At 47.5% G+C, this 20,597-nt stretch overlaps 1 protein-coding gene across 9 annotated transcripts in view; it reads left to right on the top strand.

Annotated features, from left to right (window-relative positions):
* Positions 1–20,597, top strand: part of magi2a (membrane associated guanylate kinase, WW and PDZ domain containing 2a) — a 372,559-nt gene that overhangs the window by 105,915 nt on the left and 246,047 nt on the right. The gene's annotated exons all lie outside the window — the stretch shown is intronic.

A 20,597-nucleotide genomic window follows, 5' to 3' on the forward strand; every position in this document is an offset into this window, starting at 1 on the left:
GCAATTTCTGCTAGCGAAGTCGGACAGCACGGTGTAACCATCAGGCACGACAGAATAGTCACCTGTGGGAGTACGGTTAACAGAAGAGAGAGAGAGAGGGATAGATTGTGTGTTTGAGAGTGAACATGAGAGAAAGTGTGTGTGTGTGTGTGTGTGTGTGTGTGTGTGTGTGTGTGTGTGTGTGTGTGTGTGTGTGTGTGTGTGTGTGTGTGTGTGTGTGTGTGTGTGTGTGTGTGTGTGTGTGTGTGTGTGTGTGCATGTTAGAGAGCGGTAAAACATGTGTAACAGAGGTAGAGAGAAGGAGAGGTGGAGAAACAGGTAGAGAGGTGGAGAAACAGGTAGAGAGAAGGAGAGGTGGAGAAACAGGTAGAGAGAAGGAGAGGTGGAGAAACAGGTAGAGAGAAGGAGAGGTGGAGAAACAGGTAGAGAGAAGGAGAGGTGGAGAAACAGGTAGAGAAGGAGAGGTGGAGAAACAGGTAGAGAAGGAGAGGTGGAGAAACAGGTAGAGAAGGAGAGGTGGAGAAACAGGTAGAGAAGGAGAGGTGGAGAAACAGGTAGAGAGAAAGAAGGAGAGGTGGAGAAACGGGTAGAGAGAAAGAAGGAGAGGTGGAGAAACGGGTAGAGAGAAAGAAGGAGAGGTGGAGAAACGGGTAGAGAGAAAGAAGGAGAGGTGGAGAAACGGGTAGAGAGAAAGGAGAGGTGGAGAAACGGGTAGAGAGAAAGAAGGAGAGGTGGAGAAACGGGTAGAGAGAAAGAAGGAGAGGTGGAGAAACGGGTAGAGAGAAAGGAGAGGTGGAGAAACGGGTAGAGAGAAAGGAGAGGTGGAGAAACGGGTAGAGAGAAAGAAGGAGAGGTGGAGAAACGGGTAGAGAGAAAGGAGAGGTGGAGAAACGGGTAGAGAGAAAGGAGAGGTGGAGAAACGGGTAGAGAGAAAGGAGAGGTGGAGAAACGGGTAGAGAGAAAGGAGAGGTGGAGAAACGGGTAGAGAGAAAGAAGGAGAGGTGGAGAAACGGGTAGAGAGAAAGAAGGAGAGGTGGAGAAACGGGTAGAGAGAAAAAGGAGAGGTGGAGAAACGGGTAGAGAGAAAGAAGGAGAGGTGGAGAAACGGGTAGAGAGAAAGAAGGAGAGGTGGAGAAACGGGTAGAGAGAGAAAGGAGAGGTGGAGAAACGGGTAGAGAGAAAGGAGAGGTGGAGAAACGGGTAGAGAGAAAGGAGAGGTGGAGAAACGGGTAGAGAGAGAGAAGGAGAGGTGGAGAAACGGGTAGAGAGAAAGGAGAGGTGGAGAAACGGGTAGAGAGAAAGAAGGAGAGGTGGAGAAACGGGTAGAGAGAAAGAAGGAGAGGTGGAGAAACGGGTAGAGAGAAAGAAGGAGAGGTGGAGAAACGGGTAGAGAGAAAGAAGGAGAGGTGGAGAAACGGGTAGAGAGAAAGAAGGAGAGGTGGAGAAACGGGTAGAGAGAAAGAAGGAGAGGTGGAGAAACGGGTAGAGAGAAAGGAGAGGTGGAGAAACGGGTAGAGAGAAAGGAGAGGTGGAGAAACGGGTAGAGAGAAAGAAGGAGAGGTGGAGAAGCGGGTAGAGAAAGAAGGAGAGGTGGAGAAGCGGGTAGAGAGAAAGAAGGAGAGGTGGAGAAGCGGGTAGAGAGAAAGAAGGAGAGGTGGAGAAGCGGATAGAGGGAAAGAAGGAGAGGTGGAGAAGCGGATAGAGGGAAAGAAGGAGAGGTGGAGAAACGGGTAGAGGGAAAGAAGGAGAGGTGGAGAAACGGGTAGAGGGAAAGGAGAGGTGGAGAAACAGGTAGCTAACAAATCACGTCAGCAGTACTACCACTGAATGTAGCCTAAATGCTATCAACCAGTGGCGATATATTTAAGTCTAAAAGTCAAGGGTTCTGAATACTTCACATTTACTCAGTACTTTGTTGAAACACCATTGGCAGCGATTAAAGCCTAGAGTCTTCTTGGGTATGACGCTACAAGCTTGGCAAACCAGTATTTGGGGAGTTTCTCCCATTCTTCTCTGCAGATCCTCTCAAGCTCTGTCAGGTTGGATAGGGGGCGTCACTGCACAGCTATGTTCAGGTATCTCCAGAGATGTTCAGTCAAGTTCAAGTCCAGGCTCCACTCAAGGACATTCAGAAACTTGTCCTGAAGCCACTCCTGGGTTGTCTTGGCTGTGTGCTTAGGGTTGTTGTCATGTTGGAAGGTGAATCTTCACCTCAGTCTGAAGTCCTGAGCGCTCTGCAGTAGATGTTCATCAAGGATCTCTCTGTACTTTGCTCCATTCATCTTTCCCTCGGCCCTATCTAGTCTCCCAGTCCATGCCGCTGAAAAGCATCCCCACAGCATGATGCTGCCATCACCTTGTTTCACCGTAGGGATGGTGCCAGGTTTCCTCCAGGTGTGAAGTTTGGCATTCAGGCCACAGAGTTCAATCTTGGTTTCAACAGATCAGAGAATCTTGTTTCTCATGGTCTGAGTCCTTTAGGTACCTTTTTGCGATCTCCAAGGGGACTGTCATGTGCCTATTGAGGAGTGACTTTCGTCTGGCCACTCTACCATAAAGGCCTGATTGGTGAAGTGATGCAGAGATGGTTGTCCTTCTGGAAGGTTCTCCCATCTCCACAGAAGAACTCTGGATCTCTGTATGAGTGACCATCAGGTTCTTGGTCACTTCCCTGATCAAGGCACTTCTCCACCGATTGCTCAGTTTGGCTGCCAGCTCTAGGAAGAGTCTTGGTGATTCCAAACTTCTTCCATTTAAGAATGACGCAGGCCACTGTGTTCTTGGGGTACTTAAATTCTGCAGAAATGTTTTGGTACCCTTCCCCAGATCTGTGCCTCAACACAATCTTTTTTCGGAGCTCTACAGACAATTCCTTCGACCTCATGGCTTGGTTTTTGCTCTGACATGCACTGTCAACTTTGGGACCTTATATGTCCAATCAATCAAATCATGTCCAATCAATTGAATTTACCACAGATGGACTCCAATCAAGTTGTAGAAACATCTCAACGATGATCAATGAAAACAGGATGCACCTGAGCTCAATTTCGAGTCTCATAGCAACGGGTCTGAATACTTATGTCTTTATTTTCTAAATGATATATTTTTGCAAAACCTGTTTTCGCTCTGATTTTAGAATATGGCTGTAAAGTGACAAAATGTGGTAAAAGTCTAGGGGTATGAATCATGTCCCCGTTTTGCATGTTATGTTGGCATTAATATGTGTCACATATCAGTTTGCAAACAATGTAAAAACAATGTAATTGAGTTATTAAGCCACATACTAACGTGGTCTCCTTTTTTCTATCTTGAGTAAGGCAGCTCCAAAATGCAGATGTTTCAGCCTACCTCAGTGCTTTCTGTGGTGGTGGGGCAGCCAGCAGAAAATATGGAGCGTAGGCGTTGGTAATTTTCTCTAGTTGCACCGTGATTGGCTCAGTGTTCTGTCACTCATGGGGACACTACGTCTACGGGGAGAGCTCGAAAATTCAAGCCCCTTCTGTGCTGCCATAGTGTTACATTAGAAGTGCCCATCCATGAAGGCTCGAGGTCTTTGGTCATAGATAAAATGATGTCAAATCACGTTATATCTACTGTAGCTTTGATTGGACTGAAAGTATGATGTCACCATCATACTTTCAAAATCCTAGCTAGGAAGCTAGCAGTCATCATCATGAATCAAGTCGACAATCTACTGGCAAATCCTTTTCAAACCTTATGAAGAGAAATTATAGATAAAACGTATCGGTGCTCATCGGCCATTGGACATAGGCATTACACAACAAGTTGGAAATTCGCAAATTCAACAATGAGTGCTTTGGAAGGATTCAGTGGCTAACTGCAGGCATTGCAAAGCAAGTGGAGTGGGTGTGTGGTCCAAGTCTGGGTTTAAGCTTAGAAGGATAAACATTCAACATTGGCCATGCTGTCAATCCAGCATGACTTCTGACGCATTCAAAACAACTGGAAACTCTGAATTAGGAAATCTCAGACTTCAGTGAATTCAAGACAACTGGGAACTCTGACTTGTTTTTGCTCCGACTGCGAAAATAAGTTTTGAACGGTCATCCAACTCAGAATTCCAAGTCGGGAAGTCGGGAACTCGGGAACTCTAGAGCTCCGGCCTGAAGATCACTGACGTCATGATTCGAGCTTGTTTATTTCTGAGTTCTCAGTTGTCTTGAAAACATCATAAATCCAGACAAAGTATGCTACTGCATAAATTATTTAATATGCCAAGGACATATGTATACTGTAGCTAAGAAAGTAAAACTAAATGTGTGTTGTGTAGTAAGCTGTTAGTAGCCCATGTGCCTCACCCTAAAAATGTGGTCCCTTTTCCCCTCATAATTTAGCCTACTGTTCTGACTTAGTGATGCACATGTAGCTTGTTTTAGTGAAATGTCATCATCGGAAATTGTAAAAGCTTTCATTGTCTGCTTATATGCCCCCTTATCCTACGGTTCTGACTTGATGTACAGGGAGAATATTGTAAGAACGGCCCATGTTCTGAATTCTGAATTTTCCCAACCAAGATTTACATGTTAAAATCGCCACAGGTATCAACCCACATAAAGTGTTGATGTCATGTTGTTGACAGTGTGCTCTTTAGACAGCTAAATGAGTGTGCCTGGTGGAACTGCTGTGGTTTCAGACGACCGCAGCCCTCTAATTACAGGCTAATTATATAAACAGCTGTCTGCTAACACCCCTCTCTTTATAACACAAAGAAACACACACACACACACACACAAAGAGCAGTCATTACTGCATTGTGTGTGTGTGTGTGTGTGTGTGTGTGTGTGTGTGTGTGTGTGTGTGTGTGTGTGTGTGTGTGTGTGTGTGTGTGTGTGTGTGTGTGTGTGTGTGTGTGTGTGTGTGTGTGTGTGTGTGTGTGTGTGTGTGTGTGTGTGTGTGTGTGTGTGTGTTGCTGCCCTGGGGTGTGTGGGGTGATATCCAGTGCATCATACACATTGACAGCAGACTGAATGGTGTTGTTGAGAACAGAAGCTGTTCAGGCTGCGTGAGGAGCAGGCTGCTTGGCACATGGCACTGACATCTTTATGGTAGTCTTCTCCCATCTCACTGACAAGCCATGCAAATTATCTATGCACCAATGTGTAGACCCACCTTTCTTCTGCTGTGTGTGTATGCATGCATGTTTGTGTTTACGTGTGTGAATGAGAGAGAGATTGTATTTTGTATGATTGAGCTTTAGTATGCACACTGTAGAGGGCCTTGTTCATTTCCCAGTGAAGTACTGCCTCATCAAGGCTCTCTATAGAAACCTGTATCTGTTATTCACCATGACTTTTTATGGCCTTTGTGTTCAGCATTACATTTAATAGATGCCAGGATGAAAAGGTGCCTGCAGTGATCTCTGCAGGATTCAGTCAGAGCTACTTTGGAGGACTATTGAGTGGTTTCACCGGAGCTGAACACAACAGGCTGGTATATAGTCAGCACTAGGATAGGCTACTAGGATAGGCTACGCTAGCCCTGGTAAAAAGGCACCTCTCAGGTTGGTAACGCTAGGCTAGTCTAAATGGTGTAACATACGAGGCACCTCTCTGAGCTCACAACTCCCAGAGGGGAACAGCTGTCTCCTTCCTCACTTTTAGACTCCACAGCCTGTTCCCTCTCCAGGGGCTTCCATGACACCTGCTTACCGCAGGCTCAGACTCCATACTTTACTCTGCTGTGGAAGGAGAACAGTCATTTCCCACATATATTGGTTTCTCGAGGCGATTGGTCAACTGAAGGCGGCTGGTGACCTTTTCTATCTGAGTCTAAAACACTACTGCCTCTAGATAGCCTACAGAGAAATGAATAGCCTGAGTGGTTTCTGTCAAGGTCAAACTTAAGAGACATTTTGTGCTGTATGTCAAATCAAATCAAATCAAATCCATTTTTATTTGTCACATACACATGGTTAGCAGATGTTAATGCGAGTGTAGCGAAATGCTTGTGTAGATAAGCCTATAGGTTCACTTGCACATATTGTAATGTTTATGCATGTTCTGTATTTCTCTGATACTGTGGACAGTGTGTGTCTGCCTTTGCTTCAGCATGTTTATTTGCATGTATTTGTCCAGGTTGTCCATGTTGTCTCTCTGCTACAGTACTGCAGCTGCTGTTACCGCAGTACTACTGCTGCTGCTGTCACCTCAGTACTACTGCTGCTGCTGTCACCTCAGTACTACTGCTGCTGCTATTACCTCTACTACTGCTGCTGTGTTACCTCAATACTACTGCTGCTGCTGTTACCACGGGACCACCCATACGTAGAATGTATGCACACATGACTGTAAGTCGCTTTGGATAAAAGCGTCTGCTAAATGGCATATTATTATTATTATTATTATTATTACCACAGTACTACTAGTGCTGCTGTCACCTCAGTACTACTGCTGATGCTGTTACCTCAGTACTACTGCTGTGTTACCTCAATACTACTGCTGTTGCTGTTACCACAGTACTACTGCTGCTGCTGTTACCTCAGTACTACTGCTGCTGCTGTTACCTCAGTACTACTGCTGTGTTACCTCAATACTACTGCTGCTGCTGTTACCACAGTACTACTGCTGCTGCTGTTACCACAGTACTACTGCTGCTGCTGTTACCTCAGTACTACTGCTGCTGCTGTTACCTCAGTACTACTGCTGTGTTACCTCAGTACTACTGCTGTGTTACCTCAGTACTACTAGTGCTGCTGTCACCTCAGTACTACTGCTGCTGCTGTTACCTCAGTACTACTGCTGTGTTACCTCAATACTACTGCTGCTGCTGTTACCACAGTACTACTGCTGCTGCTGTTACCTCAGTACTACTGATGCTGCTGTTACCTCAGTACTACTGCTGTGTTTCCTCAGTACTACTGCTGCTGCTGCTACCTCAGTACTACTGCTGCTGTGTTTCCTCAGTACTGCTTCTGTGTTACCTCAGTACCTCTGCTGCTGTGTTACGTCAGTACGGCTGCTGCTGTTTTATCTCAGTTGCTGTTGGTGCTGCTGTTACCTCAGTACCACTGCTGCTGTGTTACCTCAGTACTGCTTCTGTGTTACCTCAGTAGTACAGCTGCTGTTACCTCAGTACCACTGCTGCTGTGTCACCTCAGTACCGCTGCTGCTGTGTTACCTCAGTACTACTGCTGCTGATGTTACCTCAGTACTACTGCTGTGTTTCCTCAGTACTGCTTCTGTGTTACCCCAGTTTCGTTGCTGTGTTACTTCAGTACGGCTGCTGCTGTTACCTCAGTACCGCTGCTGCTGTGTTACCTCAGTACCACTGCTGCTGTGTCACCTCAGTACCGCTGCTGCTGTGTTACCTCAGTTCAGTACCGCTGCTGCTGTGTTACCTCAGTACCACTGCTGCTGTGTTACCTCAGTACCACTGCTGCTGTGTTACCTCAGTACCACTGCTGCGGTGTTACCTCAGTACCACTGCTGCGGTGTTACCTCAGTACCACTGCTGCTGTATTACCTCAGTACTACTGCTGTGTTACCACAATACTACTGCTGCTGCTGTTACCTCAGTACTACTGCTGCTGTTACCTCAGTACTACTGCTGTGTTACCTCAGTACTACTGCTGCTGCTGTTACCTCAGTACTACTGCTGTGTTACCTCAGTACTACTGCTGTGTTACCTCAGTACTACTGCTGTGGAACCTCAGTACAACTGCTGCTGCTGTTACCTCAGTACTACTGCTGTGTTACCTCAGTACTACTGCTGCTGTCGAACCTCAGTACAACTGCTGCTGCTGTTACCTCAGTACTACTGCTGCTGTGGAACCTCGGTACCACTGCTGCTGTGTTACCTCAGTACCACTGCTGCTGTGTTACCTCAGTACCACTGCTGCTGTGTTACCTCAGTACCACTGCTGCTGTGTTACCTCAGTACCACTGCTGCTGTGTTACCTCAGTACCACTGCTGCTGTGTTACCTCAGTACCACTGCTGCTGTGTTACCTCAGTACCACTGCTGCTGTGTTACCTCAGTACCATTGCTGCTGTGTTACCTCAGTACTACTGCTGCTGTATTACCTCAGTTGCTGTTGCTGCTGCTGTTACCTCAGTACCGCTGCTGCTATGTTACCTCAGTACTACAGCTGCTGTTACCTCAGTACCACTGCTGCTGTGTCACCTCAATACTCCTGCTGCTGTGTTACCTCAGTTCCGCTGCTGCTGTTACCTCAGTACCGCTGCTGTGTCACCTCAGTACTACTGCTGCTGATGTTACCTCAGTACTACTGCTGTGTTTCCTCAGTACTGCTTCTGTGTTACCTCAGTTTCGTTGCTGTGTTACTTCAGTACGGCTGCTGCTGTTACCTCAGTACCGCTGCTGCTGTGTTTCCTCAGTACCACTGCTGCTGTGTCACCTCAGTACCGCTGCTGCTGTGTTACCTCAGTTCAGTACCGCTGCTGCTGTGTTACCTCAGTTCAGTACCGCTGCTGCTGTGTTACCTCAGTTCAGTACCACTGCTGCTGTGTTACCTCAGTACCACTGCTGCGGTGTTACCTCAGTACCACTGCTGCGGTGTTACCTCAGTACCACTGCTGCTGTATTACCTCAGTACTACTGCTGTGTTACCTCAGTACTACTGCTGCTGCTGTTACCTCAGTACTACTGCTGCTGTTACCTCAGTACTACTGCTGTGTTACCTCAGTACTACTGCTGCTGCTGTTACCTCAATACTACTGCTGCTGTGTTACCTCAGTACTACTGCTGCTGCTGTTACCTCAGTACTACTGCTGTGTTACCTCAGTACTACTGCTGTGTTACCTCAGTACTACTGCTGCTGTTACCTCAGTACTACTGCTGTGTTACCTCAGTACTACTGCTGTGTTACCTCAGTCCTACTGCTGCTGCTGTTACCTCAGTACTACTGCTGCTGTGGAACCTCAGTACAACTGCTGCTGCTGTTACCTCAGTACTACTGCTGTGTTACCTCAGTACTACTGCTGCTGTCGAACCTCAGTACAACTGCTGCTGCTGTTACCTCAGTACCACTGCTGCTGTGGAACCTCAGTACCACTGCTGCTGTGTTACCTCAGTACCACTGCTGCTGTGTTACCTCAGTACCACTGCTGCTGTGTTACCTCAGTTCAGTACCACTGCTGCTGTGTTACCTCAGTACTGCTTCTGTGTTACCTCAGTAGTACAGCTGCTGTTACCTCAGTACCACTGCTGCTGTGTCACCTCAGTACCGCTGCTGCTGTGTTACCTCAGTACTACTGCTGCTGATGTTACCTCAGTACTACTGCTGTGTTTCCTCAGTACTGCTTCTGTGTTACCTCAGTTTCGTTGCTGTGTTACTTCAGTACGGCTGCTGCTGTTACCTCAGTACCGCTGCTGCTGTGTTACCTCAGTACCACTGCTGCTGTGTCACCTCAGTACTACTGCTGCTGTATTACCTCAGTTGCTGTTGCTGCTGCTGTTACCTCAGTACCGCTGCTGCTATGTTACCTCAGTACTACAGCTGCTGTTACCTCAGTACTACAGCTGCTGTTACCTCAGTACCACTGCTGCTGTGTCACCTCAATACTCCTGCTGCTGTGTTACCTCAGTTCCGCTGCTGCTGTTACCTCAGTACCGCTGCTGCTGTTACCTCAGTACTGCTGCTGCTGCTGTTACCTCAGTACTGCTGCTGCTGTGTTACTTTAGTACTGCTGCTGTTGTGTTACTTAAGTATTAATGCTGCTGCTGTTACCTCAGTACTACTGCTGTGTTACCTCAGTGCTACTGCTGCTGTGTTACCTCAGTACTATTGCTGCTGTGTTACTTCAGTACTGCTGCTGTTTTACTTTAGTGCTGCTGTGTTACCTCAATACTAATGATGCTGCTGTTACCTCAGTACTAATGCTGCTGTGTTACCTCAGCACTAATGCTGCTGTGTTACCTCAGTACGGCTGCTGCTGTTTTATCTCAGTTGCTGTTGGTGCTGCTGTTACCTCAGTACCACTGCTGCTGTGTTACCTCAGTACTGCTTCTGTGTTACCTCAGTAGTACAGCTGCTGTTATCTCAGTACCACTGCTGCTGTGTCACCTCAGTACCGCTGCTGCTGTGTTACCTCAGTACTACTGCTGCTGATGTTACCTCAGTACTACTGCTGTGTTTCCTCAGTACTGCTTCTGTGTTACCTCAGTTTCGTTGCTGTGTTACTTCAGTACGGCTGCTGCTGTTACCTCAGTACCGCTGCTGCTGTGTTACCTCAGTACCACTGCTGCTGTGTCACCTCAGTACCGCTGCTGCTGTGTTACCTCAGTTCAGTACCGCTGCTGCTGTGTTACCTCAGTACCACTGCTGCTGTGTTACCTCAGTACCACTGCTGCTGTGTTACCTCAGTACCACTGCTGCGGTGTTACCTCAGTACCACTGCTGCGGTGTTACCTCAGTACCACTGCTGCTGTATTACCTCAGTACTACTGCTGTGTTACCACAATACTACTGCTGCTGCTGTTACCTCAGTACTACTGCTGCTGTTACCTCAGTACTACTGCTGTGTTACCTCAGTACTACTGCTGCTGCTGTTACCTCAATACTACTGCTGCTGTGTTACCTCAGTACTACTGCTGCTGCTGTTACCTCAGTACTACTGCTGTGTTACCTCAGTACTACTGCTGTGTTACCTCAGTACTACTGCTGTGTTACCTCATTACTACTGCTGCTGCTGTTACCTCAGTACTACTGCTGCTGTGGAACCTCAGTACAACTGCTGCTGCTGTTACCTCAGTACTACTGCTGTGTTACCTCAGTACTACTGCTGCTGTCGAACCTCAGTACAACTGCTGCTGCTGTTACCTCAGTACTACTGCTGCTGTGGAACCTCGGTACCACTGCTGCTGTGTTACCTCAGTACCACTGCTGCTGTGTTACCTCAGTACCACTGCTGCTGTGTTACCTCAGTACCACTGCTGCTGTGTTACCTCAGTACCACTGCTGCTGTGTTACCTCAGTACTACTGCTGCTGTATTACCTCAGTTGCTGTTGCTGCTGCTGTTACCTCAGTACCGCTGCTGCTATGTTACCTCAGTACTACAGCTGCTGTTACCTCAGTACCACTGCTGCTGTGTCACCTCAATACTCCTGCTGCTGTGTTACCTCAGTTCCGCTGCTGCTGTTACCTCAGTACCGCTGCTGTGTCACCTCAGTACTACTGCTGCTGATGTTACCTCAGTACTACTGCTGTGTTTCCTCAGTACTGCTTCTGTGTTACTTCAGTTTCGTTGCTGTGTTACTTCAGTACGGCTGCTGCTGTTACCTCAGTACCGCTGCTGCTGTGTTTCCTCAGTACCACTGCTGCTGTGTCACCTCAGTACCGCTGCTGCTGTGTTACCTCAGTTCAGTACCGCTGCTGCTGTGTTACCTCAGTTCAGTACCGCTGCTGCTGTGTTACCTCAGTTCAGTACCACTGCTGCTGTGTTACCTCAGTACCACTGCTGCGGTGTTACCTCAGTACCACTGCTGCGGTGTTACCTCAGTACCACTGCTGCTGTATTACCTCAGTACTACTGCTGTGTTACCACACTACTACTGCTGCTGCTGTTACCTCAGTACTACTGCTGCTGTTACCTCAGTACTACTGCTGTGTTACCTCAGTACTACTGCTGCTGCTGTTACCTCAATACTACTGCTGCTGTGTTACCTCAGTACTACTGCTGCTGCTGTTACCTCAGTACTACTGCTGTGTTACCTCAGTACTACTGCTGTGTTACCTCAGTACTACTGCTGCTGTTACCTCAGTACTACTGCTGTGTTACCTCAGTACTACTGCTGTGTTACCTCAGTACTACTGCTGCTGCTGTTACCTCAGTACTACTGCTGCTGTGGAACCTCAGTACAACTGCTGCTGCTGTTACCTCAGTACTACTGCTGTGTTACCTCAGTACTACTGCTGCTGTCGAACCTCAGTACAACTGCTGCTGCTGTTACCTCAGTACCACTGCTGCTGTGTTACCTCAGTACCACTGCTGCTGTGTTACCTCAGTTCAGTACCACTGCTGCTGTGTTACCTCAGTTCAGTACCACTGCTGCTGTGTTACCTCAGTACTGCTTCTGTGTTACCTCAGTAGTACAGCTGCTGTTACCTCAGTACCACTGCTGCTGTGTCACCTCAGTACCGCTGCTGCTGTGTTACCTCAGTACTACTGCTGCTGATGTTACCTCAGTACTACTGCTGTGTTTCCTCAGTACTGCTTCTGTGTTACCTCAGTTTCGTTGCTGTGTTACTTCAGTACGGCTGCTGCTGTTACCTCAGTACCGCTGCTGCTGTGTTACCTCAGTACCACTGCTGCTGTGTCACCTCAGTACTACTGCTGCTGTATTACCTCAGTTGCTGTTGCTGCTGCTGTTACCTCAGTACCGCTGCTGCTATGTTACCTCAGTACTACAGCTGCTGTTACCTCAGTACTACAGCTGCTGTTACCTCAGTACCACTGCTGCTGTGTCACCTCAATACTCCTGCTGCTGTGTTACCTCAGTTCCGCTGCTGCTGTTACCTCAGTACCGCTGCTGCTGTTACCTCAGTACTGCTGCTGCTGCTGTTACCTCAGTACTGCTGCTGCTGTGTTACTTTAGTACTGCTGCTGTTGTGTTACTTAAGTATTAATGCTGCTGCTGTTACCTCAGTACTACTGCTGTGTTACCTCAGTGCTACTGCTGCTGTGTTACCTCAGTACTATTGCTGCTGTGTTACTTCAGTACTGCTGCTGTTTTACTTTAGTGCTGCTGTGTTACCTCAATACTAATGATGCTGCTGTTACCTCAGTACTAATGCTGCTGTGTTACCTCAGCACTAATGCTGCTGTGTTACCTCAGCACTAATGCTGCAGTGTTACCTCAGCACTAATGCTGCAGTGTTACCTCAGCACTAATGCTGCAGTGTTAGCTCAGTACTAATTCTGCTGTGTTACCTCAGTACTACTGCTGCTTTGTTACCTCAGTTCTATTGCTGCTGTGTTACATTAGTACTGCTGCTGTTGTTACTTCAGTACTGCTGCTGTGTTACCTCAGTGCTGCTGTGTTACCTCAGTACTATTGCTGCTGTGTTACTTTAGTACTTCTGCTGTTGTGTTACCTCATTACTAATGCTGCTGCTGTTACCTCAGTACTATTGCTGCTGCTGTTACCTCAGTACTACTGCTGCTGTGTTACTTTAGTACTGCTGCTGTTGTGTTACTTAAGTATTAATGCTGCTGCTGTTACCTCAGTACTAATGCTGCTGCTGTTACCTGAGTACTAATGCTGCTGCTATTACCTCAGTACTAATGCTGCTGCTGTTACCTCAGTGATGCTGCTGCTGTTACCTCAGTAATTCTGCTGCTGCTGTTACCTCAGTACTACTGCTGCTGTGTTACCTCAGTACTATTGCTGCTGTTTACATTAGTACTGCTGCTGTTGTGTTACTTCAGTACTGCTGCTGTTTTACTTTAGTGCTGCTGTGTTATCTCAATACTAATGCTGCTGTTTTACTTTAGTGCTGTTGTGTTACTTCAGTACTGCTGCTGTGTTACCTCAGTACTAATGCTGCTGCTGTTACCTCAGTACTATTGCTGCTGTGTTACTTTAGTCCTGCTGCTGTTGTGTTACCTCAGTTGCTGTTGCTGCTGCTGTTACCTCATTACTGCTGCTGCTGTTCCCTCAGTACCGCTGCTGCTGTTCCCTCAGTACCGCTGCTGCTGTTACCTCAGTACCGCTGCTGCTGTTACCTCAGTACCGCTGCTGCTTTGTTACCTCAATACCGCTGCTGCTGTGTTACCTCAGTTCCGCTGCTGCTGTTACCTCATTACTGCTGCTGCTGCTGTTACCTCAGTACTGCTGCTGCTGTTACCTCAGTACTGCTGCTGCTGTTACCTCAGTACTGCTGCTGTGTTACCTCAGTACTGCTGCTGCTGTGTTACCTCAGTTCCGCTGCTGCTGTGTTACTTCTGTACTACTGCTGCTGTGTTACCTCAGTACCAATAATGCTGCTGTTACCTCAGTACTAATGCTGCTGCTGTTACCTCAGTACCTCTGCTGCTGCTGTTACCTCAGTACCTCTGCTGCTGCTGTTACCTCAGTACCTCTGCTGCTGTGTTACCTCAGTACTAATGCTGCTGTGTTACTTTAGTACTGCAGCTGTTGTTACCTCAATACTAATGCTGCTTCTGTTACCTCAGTACTAATGCTGCTGTGTTACCTCGGTACTATTGCTGCTGTGTTACTTTAGTACAGCTGCTGTTGTGTTACTTCAGTATTAATGCTGCTGCTGTTACCTCAGTACCACTGCTGCTGTTACCTCAGTACCACTGCTGCTGTGTCACCTCAGTACCGCTGCTGCTGTGTTACCTCAGTACCGCTGCTGCTGTGTTGCCTCAGTTCAGTACCGCTGCTGCTGTGTTGCCTCAGTTCAGTACCACTGCTGCTGTGTTGCCTCAGTTCAGTACCACTGCTGCTGTGTTACCTCAGTTCAGTACTACTGCTGCTGTGTTACCTCAGTACCACTGCTGCTGTGTTACCTCAGTACCACTGCTGCTGTGTTACCTCAGTACCACTGCTGCTGTTTTACCTCAGTACTACTGCTGCTGTATTACCTCAGTTGCTGTTGCTGCTGCTGTCACCTCAGTACCACTGCTGCTGTGTTACCTCAGTACCACTGCTGCTGTGTCACCTCAGTACCGCTGCTGCTGTGTCACCTCAGTACCGCTGCTGCTGTGTCACCTCAGTACCGCTGCTGCTGTGTTACCTCAGTACTGCTGCTGCTGTGTTACCTCAGTACCTCTGCTGCTGTGTTACCTCAGTACCACTGCTGCTGTGTTACCTCAGTACTACTGCTGCTGCTGTTACCTCAGTACCTCTGCTGCTCTGTTACCTCAGTACCTCTGCTGCTGTGTTACCTCAGTACCGCTGCTGCTGCTGTTACCTCAGTACCTCTGCTGCTGTGTTACCTCAGTACCTCTGCTGCTGTGTTACCTCAGTACTAATGCTGCTGCTGTTACCTCAGTACAATTGCTGCTGTGTTACTGTGTTACTTTAGTACTCAGTACTAATGCTGCTGCTGTTACCTCAGTACAAATGCTGCTGTGTTACCTCAGCACTATTGCTGCTGTGTTACTTTAGTACTGCTGCTGTTGTGTTACTTAAGTATTAATGCTGCTGCTGTTACCTCAGTACTACTGCTGTGTTACCTCAGTGCTACTGCTGTTGTGTGTTACTATTCAGTACTGCTGCTGTGTTACCTCAATACTAATGATGCTGCTGTTGCTGCTAATGCTGTTTACCTAATGCTGCTGTGTTACCTCAGTACCTACTAATGCTGCTGTGTTACCTCAGTACTGCTGCTGTGTTACCTCAGTACTGCTGCTGCTGTGTTGCTGCTGTGTTACCTCAGTATGCTGCTGTTACCTCAGTACTAATGCTGCTGCTGTTACCTCAGTACCTCTGCTGCTGCTGTTACCTCAGTACCTCTGCTGCTGTGTTACCTCAGTACTCTGCTGCTGTGTTACCTCAGTACTAATGCTGCTGCTGTTACTTCAGTACAATTGCTGCTGTGTTACCTCAGTACTAATGCTGCTGTGTTACTTTAGTACTGCTGCTGTGTTACCTCAGTACCACTGCTGCTGTGTTACTGTGTTACCTCAGTACCGCTGCTGCTGTGTTGCCTCAGTGCAAACTGCTGCTGTGTTACCTCAGTACACTACCTCAGTACCACTGCTGCTGTGTTACCTCAGTACCACTGCTGCTGTGTTTAGTACCACTGCTGCTGCTGCTGTGTTACCTTAAGTATTAATGCTGCTGCTGTTACCTCAGTACCTCTACTGCTGTGTTACCTCAGTGCTACTGCTGTTGTGTAACCTCAGCTGCTGCTGTGTTACCTCAGTACTGCTGCTGTACCTTTACTGCTGTTACCTCAGTGCTGCTGTGTTACCTCAATACTAACCTCTGCTGCTGCTGTTACCTCAGTACTAATGCTGCTGTTACCTCAGTACTACTGCTGTGTTACCTCAGTACTAATGCTGCTGTGTTACCTCAGTACTAATGCTGCTGCTGTTACCTCAGTACTAATTGCTGCTGTGTTACCTGCTGTGTTACTAACTGCTGCTGTGTTACCTCTACTAATGCTGCTGTGTTACCTCAGTACTACTGTTGTGTTACTTTCAGTTACTAATGCTGCTGTGTTACCTCAGTTACTCTGCTGCTGTTGTTAACCTCAGTACTAATGCTGCTGTGTTACTTGTTGCTGCTGCTTTAGTGCTGCTGTGTTACCTCAGTACTAATGATGCTGCTGTTACCTCAGTACTGCTGTGTTACCTCAGCTGCTGTGTTACCTCAGTTATATTGCTGCTGTGTTACCTCATTAGTATTATGCTGCTGCTGCTGCTGTGTTACCTCAGTACTAATGCTGCTGTTACCTGTTACTGCTGCTGTGTACCTCAATGCTGCTGTGTTACCTTTAATGATGCTGCTGTTACCTGTACTAATGCTGCTGTGTTACTTCAGTACTGCTGCTGTTGTGTTACTTCAGTACTGCTGCTGTTGTGTTACTTCAGTACTGCTGCTGCTGTGTTACCTCAGTACCGCTGCTGCTGTGTTACCTCAGTACCACTGCTGCTGTGTCACCTCAGTACTACTGCTGCTGTATTACCTCAGTTGCTGTTGCTGCTGCTGTTACCTCAGTACCGCTGCTGCTATGTTACCTCAGTACTACAGCTGCTGTTACCTCAGTACTACAGCTGCTGTTACCTCAGTACCACTGCTGCTGTGTCACCTCAATACTCCTGCTGCTGTGTTACCTCAGTTCCGCTGCTGCTGTTACCTCAGTACCGCTGCTGCTGTTACCTCAGTACTGCTGCTGCTGCTGTTACCTCAGTACTGCTGCTGCTGTGTTACTTTAGTACTGCTGCTGTTGTGTTACTTAAGTATTAATGCTGCTGCTGTTACCTCAGTACTACTGCTGTGTTACCTCAGTGCTACTGCTGCTGTGTTACCTCAGTACTATTGCTGCTGTGTTACTTCAGTACTGCTGCTGTTTTACTTTAGTGCTGCTGTGTTACCTCAATACTAATGATGCTGCTGTTACCTCAGTACTAATGCTGCTGTGTTACCTCAGCACTAATGCTGCTGTGTTACCTCAGCACTAATGCTGCAGTGTTACCTCAGCACTAATGCTGCAGTGTTACCTCAGCACTAATGCTGCAGTGTTAGCTCAGTACTAATTCTGCTGTGTTACCTCAGTACTACTGCTGCTTTGTTACCTCAGTTCTATTGCTGCTGTGTTACATTAGTACTGCTGCTGTTGTTACTTCAGTACTGCTGCTGTGTTACCTCAGTGCTGCTGTGTTACCTCAGTACTATTGCTGCTGTGTTACTTTAGTACTTCTGCTGTTGTGTTACCTCATTACTAATGCTGCTGCTGTTACCTCAGTACTATTGCTGCTGCTGTTACCTCAGTACTACTGCTGCTGTGTTACTTTAGTACTGCTGCTGTTGTGTTACTTAAGTATTAATGCTGCTGCTGTTACCTCAGTACTAATGCTGCTGCTGTTACCTGAGTACTAATGCTGCTGCTATTACCTCAGTACTAATGCTGCTGCTGTTACCTCAGTGATGCTGCTGCTGTTACCTCAGTAATTCTGCTGCTGCTGTTACCTCAGTACTATTGCTGCTGTTTACATTAGTACTGCTGCTGTTGTGTTACTTCAGTACTGCTGCTGTTTTACTTTAGTGCTGCTGTGTTATCTCAATACTAATGCTGCTGTTTTACTTTAGTGCTGTTGTGTTACTTCAGTACTGCTGCTGTGTTACCTCAGTACTAATGCTGCTGCTGTTACCTCAGTACTATTGCTGCTGTGTTACTTTAGTCCTGCTGCTGTTGTGTTACCTCAGTTGCTGTTGCTGCTGCTGTTACCTCATTACTGATGCTGCTGTTACCTCAGTACTAATGCTGCTGTTCCCTCACTGCTGCTGTACCTAATGCTGCTGTGTTACCTCAGTACCGCTGCTGCTTTGTTACCTCAGCACCGCTGCTGCTGTGTTACCTCAGTTCCGCTGCTGCTGTTACCTCATTACTGCTGCTGCTGCTGTTACCTCAGTACTGCTGCTGCTGTTACCTCAGTACTGCTGCTGCTGTTACCTCAGTACTGCTGCTGTGTTACCTCAGTACTGCTGCTGCTGTGTTACCTCAGTTCCGCTGCTGCTGTGTTACTTCTGTACTACTGCTGCTGTGTTACCTCAGTACCAATAATGCTGCTGTTACCTCAGTACTAATGCTGCTGCTGTTACCTCAGTACCTCTGCTGCTGCTGTTACCTCAGTACCTCTGCTGCTGCTGTTACCTCAGTACCTCTGCTGCTGTGTTACCTCAGTACTAATGCTGCTGTGTTACTTTAGTACTGCAGCTGTTGTTACCTCAATACTAATGCTGCTTCTGTTACCTCAGTACTAATGCTGCTGTGTTACCTCGGTACTATTGCTGCTGTGTTACTTTAGTACAGCTGCTGTTGTGTTACTTCAGTATTAATGCTGCTGCTGTTACCTCAGTACCACTGCTGCTGTTACCTCAGTACCACTGCTGCTGTGTCACCTCAGTACCGCTGCTGCTGTGTTACCTCAGTACCGCTGCTGCTGTGTTGCCTCAGTTCAGTACCGCTGCTGCTGTGTTGCCTCAGTTCAGTACCACTGCTGCTGTGTTGCCTCAGTTCAGTACCACTGCTGCTGTGTTACCTCAGTTCAGTACTACTGCTGCTGTGTTACCTCAGTACCACTGCTGCTGTGTTACCTCAGTACCACTGCTGCTGTGTTACCTCAGTACCACTGCTGCTGTTTTACCTCAGTACTACTGCTGCTGTATTACCTCAGTTGCTGTTGCTGCTGCTGTCACCTCAGTACCGCTGCTGCTGTGTTACCTCAGTACCACTGCTGCTGTGTCACCTCAGTACCGCTGCTGCTGTGTCACCTCAGTACCGCTGCTGCTGTGTCACCTCAGTACCGCTGCTGCTGTGTTACCTCAGTACTGCTGCTGCTGTGTTACCTCAGTACCTCTGCTGCTGTGTTACCTCAGTACTACTGCTGCTGTGTTACCTCAGTACTACTGCTGCTGCTGTTACCTCAGTACCTCTGCTGCTCTGTTACCTCAGTACCTCTGCTGCTGTGTTACCTCAGTACTAATGCTGCTGCTGTTACCTCAGTACCTCTGCTGCTGTGTTACCTCAGTACCTCTGCTGCTGTGTTACCTCAGTACTAATGCTGCTGCTGTTACCTCAGTACAATTGCTGCTGTGTTACTTTAGTACTGCTGCTGTGTTACTTTAGTACTGCTGCTGTTTTTACCTCAATACTAATGCTGCTGCTGTTACCTCAGTACAAATGCTGCTGTGTTACCTCAGCACTATTGCTGCTGTGTTACTTTAGTACTGCTGCTGTTGTGTTACTTAAGTATTAATGCTGCTGCTGTTACCTCAGTACTACTGCTGTGTTACCTCAGTGCTACTGCTGTTGTGTAACCTCAGTACTATTGCTGCTGTGTTACTTCAGTACTGCTGCTGTTTTACTTTAGTGCTGCTGTGTTACCTCAATACTAATGATGCTGCTGTTACCTCAGTACTAATGCTGCTGTGTTACCTCAGTACTAATGCTGCAGTGTTACCTCAGCACTAATGCTGCAGTGTTACCTCAGCACTAATGCTGCTGTGTTACCTCAGTACTAATTATGCTGTGTTAACTCGGTACTAATGCTGCTGTGTTAGCTCAGTACTAATGCTGCTGTTACCTCAGTACTACTGCTGCTGTGTTACCTCAGTTATATTGCTGCTGTGTTACATTAGTACTGCTGCTGTTGTGTTACCTCAGGACCAATGATGCTGCTGTTACCTCAGTACTAATGCTGCTGTGTTACTTTAGTACTGCTGCTGTTGTGTTACTTCAGTACTGCTGCTGTTGTGTTACTTCAGTACTGCTGCTGCTGTGTTACCTCAGTACCGCTGCTGCTGTGTTACCTCAGTACCACTGCTGCTGTGTCACCTCAGTACTACTGCTGCTGTATTACCTCAGTTGCTGTTGCTGCTGCTGTTACCTCAGTACCGCTGCTGCTATGTTACCTCAGTACTACAGCTGCTGTTACCTCAGTACTACAGCTGCTGTTACCTCAGTACCACTGCTGCTGTGTCACCTCAATACTCCTGCTGCTGTGTTACCTCAGTTCCGCTGCTGCTGTTACCTCAGTACCGCTGCTGCTGTTACCTCAGTACTGCTGCTGCTGCTGTTACCTCAGTACTGCTGCTGCTGTGTTACTTTAGTACTGCTGCTGTTGTGTTACTTAAGTATTAATGCTGCTGCTGTTACCTCAGTACTACTGCTGTGTTACCTCAGTGCTACTGCTGCTGTGTTACCTCAGTACTATTGCTGCTGTGTTACTTCAGTACTGCTGCTGTTTTACTTTAGTGCTGCTGTGTTACCTCAATACTAATGATGCTGCTGTTACCTCAGTACTAATGCTGCTGTGTTACCTCAGCACTAATGCTGCTGTGTTACCTCAGCACTAATGCTGCAGTGTTACCTCAGCACTAATGCTGCAGTGTTACCTCAGCACTAATGCTGCAGTGTTAGCTCAGTACTAATTCTGCTG

This window comes from Oncorhynchus gorbuscha, linkage group LG14, assembly GCF_021184085.1.
Source record: "Oncorhynchus gorbuscha isolate QuinsamMale2020 ecotype Even-year linkage group LG14, OgorEven_v1.0, whole genome shotgun sequence".
Lineage (NCBI taxonomy): Eukaryota > Metazoa > Chordata > Actinopteri > Salmoniformes > Salmonidae > Oncorhynchus > Oncorhynchus gorbuscha.